Source organism: Nelumbo lutea, chromosome 3, assembly GCF_056320005.1.
Source record: "Nelumbo lutea isolate HS-2025 chromosome 3, American lotus-T2T, whole genome shotgun sequence".
Taxonomy (NCBI): domain Eukaryota; kingdom Viridiplantae; phylum Streptophyta; class Magnoliopsida; order Proteales; family Nelumbonaceae; genus Nelumbo; species Nelumbo lutea.
In genome coordinates, this window is record NC_142686.1 from 53,373,621 (window position 1) to 53,379,620 (window position 6,000).

Genomic DNA, 6,000 nt, shown 5'->3' on the forward strand with positions numbered 1-6,000 from the left:
AGGTATCGCTCTAAAACATCACCCTCTTTGGGTCAGGTTAAGACTGGGATGCTGGTGAGGTGCCTTTTGAACAAGTCGAATGCGAGCTGACACTCTTTAGTCCATTCAAAGCCTTTGCTTTTTATGGCCTTAAAGAAGGGCAGGCAGCGATCTGCCGACTTGGACATGAAGCGGCTCAGGGCGGCTAACCGGCCATTCAACTTCTGAACCTCCTTTAATTTCTGGGGTGGTCTCATCTCTAGGATGGCCTTGATTTTGTCCGAGTTGGCTTCAATGCCTCACCGGTTAACAATGTACCCTAGGAATTTACCCGAGGAGACACCAATGACACACTTGTTCGGATTTAGTTTCATATTAAATCTACACAAAATTTCAAAAACTAAATGTAAATCTTGTATTAAATTATGTGAAAATTGGGTTTTGACAACCATGTCGTCTACATAACATTCCACTTTTCTGCCAATTAGTGGCTCAAACAGTTTATTTACAAGTCTTTGAAAAGTGGCCCTAGCATTTTTCAACCCGAAGGGCATGACCTTGTAACAGTGCAGACCGAACTCGGTTATGAAGGTAGTTTTCTCTTCATCAGTTGGGTCCATACTAATCGGATTGTAGCCCGAATAGGCATCCAGGAAGCTCAGCAACTCATGCCCCGAGGTTGCATCTACTAGACGGTTGATCCTGGGCAGTGGGAGGCAGTCCTTTGGGCAAGCTTGGTTCAGGTCGATGTAGTCGACGCACATGTGCTATTTACCGTTAGCCTTTTTCACTAGAACGGGGTTGGCCACCCAACTCAGGTAATGAACTTCCCTGATAAAATTGGCTACAAGGAGCTTCCCAACCTCCTCGTCAACTGCCCTCCATCGCTTTAGGGCTAGGTTGCATTTCTTTTGTCTAACGGGCCTAACTACAAGATCGGTGTTGAACCTATGTGTTATAATGTTGGGGTCTATGCTAGGCATTTTTACCGCTGACCATGCAAAAACATCTAAATTTTCGAGTAAGAAACTTACCAGTTGAGATCGCAGGGGTTTCTCAGTAGAAGCATCGATCTGAAGTACCCGAGCTGGGTTCTCTACCGAAGCCTGGATGGGGATGGTCTCTTCGGTAGGTGCAGCTCGCTCCGCGAACTACTTCGCAGGTCGTTCTAGCACAAGGTTGTCTACTACCTTGGTCTTTCCTTTGAGAGCGGCTATGTAGCACTTGCGGGACTCGAGCTGATCACACCGTGTCACTCTGACTCCAAAGTCTGTAGGGAACTTCATCACTAGGTGGTAGGTGGAGACTACTACTCATAGGGCATGGGTGATGGGCTGACCTACTATTGCGTTGTACGGGGAGGGGGTCGCGACCACCAGGAACTCGTGGTTGACCATTACCATGCTAGGCCTGGTGCCGACCTCCACCGGTATAGTGACTCTCCCTAAAGGCCTGACCTCCTCACTGCTGAATCCTACAAGTGGAGTGTTTGCGGGCTTCAGGTTGCTTTCCTAGAGCTGAAGCTGATCGAAGGCTGCCTTGAAGAGAATATCTTCCGAGCTGCCCGAGTTGACTAGGACGCGCCTGAACTCGAAGTCGTTGATCTTAATCTTTATGATGAGCATGTCATCATGGGGATAATGGACCCCTCGTGCATCATCTTTAGTGAAGAAGATCGGTTCCTCCATCCTTGGCCACTTTGGGGGGTTAAACTCTTCCCTGGCGGCCTCGCGAGCTGATGACCGAGCTATTGCCAAAGTGCAGCCAGCAACAATTGATCCTCCGACAATTACATGAATGGTCCCCATTGGTCTCTCATCGGGAGGCTGCCTCTGCGGTTGTTCTGCTTATCTGTTGGACTCGGGAGCCTCTTTACTCTGCTCTCCCGTGTCGACCTGCAATATCTCATTACGAAAGTTCTTACAATTTTCGGTATTATGATTGTGATCTCTATGAAAATTACAATACAAGTTTTTATTCCTAACATTGGGATCGACCTCAAGCCGAGGTGGCCACTTCACATATGGGGCATCCTTGATCGTCATGAGGATCTTGGCCCGCTTTGCGTTAAGGGGCGTATAGTCCCTTTCTACTACCGGAGCTCGGAAAGGCTGAATTGGCTTTGCTCCCCGAGCTTGGTCCTTCTTCTTCTTGCCGTCACTTGGAGTTGGGGGCTCCGGTTCCCTTTTTCTTTTTTCAAGGGCATGCTCGCCCTTCTTGATCTCCTCCTCTATCCCTATGAACCGATCTACGAGTTCGAGGAACTCGGTCACGGTCTTGGGTTGGTTGACAACCACGTGCCATCTGAACTCCTTGTGGGTGATGCCCCGCTTGGCCGCAGTGAGCCAAACTGTAGGGTCTAGGTCAGGTATCTGCAGGCAAGCGTCATTAAACTTCTTGATGTAGTTCTGGATGGACTCTCCTTCCCTTTGGACTATGTTGAGGAGGCTTTCTTGGGTCCTCGAGCACCTTTTACTGGTGACGAAGTGGGAGGTGAAGACCTGCACGAACTGCGCCCAACTCCTTATTGAACCTGGCTTAAGGTTTTGGTACCAAGTGCGAGCTACTCCTTTGAAAGTGGTGGAAAAGGCCAAGCACATGCAAGACTCGCTCGCTCTGGCTAGATGCATCTGGGACTGAAAGGCGTCCACGTGGTCATTGGGATCGAAGGACCCATCGTACTTGTCCAACTGGGGGGAGGGAATTGAAAGAAGCGGTGTAGCTTTTACCTTGCCTGAACTTACCTCAACCTTACCTTTGAGCTCGAGCAGGTCGTGGGTGGCGGTTCGGCGAGCTCGGTGATGCCTTCGTTGCTTCTTAGTGGGCTCGGCATTGGTGCTACTGGCCTCGGTATTACTAAGCTCGATGAGCCTAGTGAAAGGCTTGGACGATTGTTGGTAGCTGCGAACAGAGGGACCTTGTCCCAAGTCGTCAGCCAACACTTCAAATCGGTTTTCGGCAAGTGGAGGTTCAAACTACGAATGCCGAGGTGATACGGGCCTAACCGGCAAGGAAGCCCCCAACCTAACTGCAAGCCACGATGCGAGGGTAGGGGGTCTTTCCTTCCTTCCATGAGACGATACCGAGCTCTCTCCTCGGCGAGAAGGAAGTTCACTTCGGCGGTGAGGCTTGGTTGGCTGCGCAGCTGGATGTTGAGGAGGGAGTGAAGGAAACTGTTGCTGATACTGGTATTGGGAAACTTGGTGCAACACTTGTTGCTGGTGGAACTAGAGTTGTTGGAACTGTTGCATCTGAGCCTGCATGGCTCGCATGCACTGCATCAGATCCTCAAGCTGACCTTGGCTAGCCACCGGAGGGAGGATGGTGGGTTCATCAAAGGTTGTTCTGACTGTAGAAGGTAGTGGAACAGTCACGAGTGCCACCGTCTGAGGCACATTCAAACTTGGAACCCTGTCCACAGAGAGGGGGACGGTGAACTGCCGTTGCAAGTCACAGGTGCCGCTGTTTGAGGCACATTCAGACTTGGAAACCCGTCCACAGAGAGGGGGACAGTGTACTACCCGTTGCAGACGGTGGGTAACTGGGGTTATTCCTCAGGGGTGTTCCGGCGTTTGGCGTTGCTGGAGGAAGCCATAGGTGTTGGTGTTGCTGATGAGTTTTTGGGAGAAGGTTTCACAGAAGTTAGAGGAAGGCCTTTTGAAGCGTTCCCACAGACGGCGCCAAATGATGCAACACGATTTGGGCACTCCTAGCTGGCTAAAACTTGGCTCCTAGCTGTGATAGATGGCACCTGAGATGAAGAGGAACGTGAAGGATTCCCGAGGAGCTCTCCCGGCGGGAACACTCCGATGGCTAGGTTAGAACTCTGAGGAAAGCTCAATGAAAACACAGAGAGTTAAGAGTGTTGAAAGTGCTAGCTTCAATACCTTTGCTTCATGAGGGTCAGGGTCCTTTTATACCGGAGCTCGATCACATCAGGTGTAACCGCCATTGCCCTAGCCATTATTGCCAGGGCTAGGGTGGCAGGTGCAGGCTATTGTTGTAGGGTACGGACTCGTCAGGTGTGCAATGCTTTTTAGAGACGGAAGGCAGAACACCGCCTGGCAAGGGATGCGGGCACTGCCACCAGATCTGGCAGGTACGGATGTTAGACAGATTCCCCTACAGGCTGCCGAGCTACTATGCACCGAACCACCTAGGGCTGGTCTGTCTTGCACCGAGGTGCCGAGTTACGCTGAGGTGCTTGCACTAGAGGTGAGCCTTAAGCAAGTACGAACAGGAGTCTCGACGATGTTGTTCCAAGATGTTTCTCCCTCGGGACACTTAGCCAAAAGCCAGGGTGCTCTCTTCTTAGGAAGGGAGAGCTCGGAGTCCCTTAGGAGGAGCTCGGGTCTCAAGGGGAGCTCAGGGCACTCCATCCTCAGGCTTGGGGTGAGATGGGCCTTGCTTCTCGGTGAGTTGTCACACACACCAAGTCATTTGGTCGGGCCTCAGCAAGCTCGCTACGTTGAGTTGTGGCCAGGCTGTCGCGCTGAGTTGTCACTTATGCCAGGTCATGTCCACATATCCCCATGTTACGAGGTCAGGCCAAATCTCCCTTCATCAATTTGCATCCGATCTGACACTATTCATGTTGGGTTTGATTTGATCCAAAGATCCAATCGGATTCGATCTGAATTTGAATCCCATCGAATTTTTAGATCTGATTTGATCCAACTTGTTTTCTTTAAAAAATAATAAATTATTGAAAGAAAATAAAATATATCAATTTAAATAAAGAAAAATAAAAAATACAAGTATTTTTTAATTATTTTCATCAAATATATACATGATTTTATAAAAAATAAATAGTATAATAAATTTATAAAAATAAAATATAAATAATATATTTATAAATAAATAAAGAACATATGTATATGTATTATATATACATATATATATATATATATATATATATATTTATTTATTTATTTATAAATATATAACACATCGGATTGGATCTTCTCATATCGGATAAGGGGTGATCTGAGTACGATCCAATTTTTTATCGGATCATAGGATCTGATCTGGTCCCAAGATCCGACCAAAGGTGATCCAAATTCGACCAAATAGGATTGGATCTTGGATCGGATTGAATCATCATCCGATCCATTTGCACCCCTAGTTGTAACCATATATGTTAGTAGTATTAGTTGGAACCAGATCTGATTTGTATTCATTGGGCCCATGTTTGTTAATAGTCCCATACTTTATACTAGTGTATTACTTTGATTCAAACTTGCTATCATTCGAATAACATGATGTGTTAATCAGGTTCTCATATTGTTTCTCTATTTTTGCTCATATCTAGGATTTTTCATATTGAATGTTGATAAACAGTGATAACTATTATCCATATTATTATTTGTAATTTATAACATTGGGCAATGGTTTGGGTTTGTGGTGGATTGTACCAACATGTTTGTTGATAAACAAATACGTAGTTTTTTGATGTAGGCATATTACTTTGATTGGAAAGAACTATACGCTAATCACAAGCAAGGTTCAAAAAATTGATACGATATGCCTAATATATCGTATCGTATCTTTTGGGTCTTTACAAGTGTTTCGGGACCCTACCCTTTTTTAATAAAAAAACCCATTTTTAACTCCCAAAAAACCAAAATTTGAAAAAAAAAATGTATTTCTGTATGTTTCTAATTACTGATACGCAGAGGCATATCGATACTTTGGACCATGATCACAAGTCTTTCTACTTTGTCCATAATTTTCCATTTAAGTTAAAGTTATTGGGTATGGTAGTGATTTATATGTTCACTCCTAGTATTTGATTTCCTCTCCTTTGGTTAATGTATGTATATGGATGGTGTGGCACTATTTTAGATGTCTACAAGTGTATAGTAAACAATATACAATTTGATGATGTACTGATTAGTCTAACTAATTGGATTAATGAACAGGAGAATATTTTCATAGACCTACTAGTAGAACAAATGCAAAGTGGTGGGATGGTAAATGGTTGTTTAAAAACCAATGCATGAAAAGAAGTAAGGGTTGGGT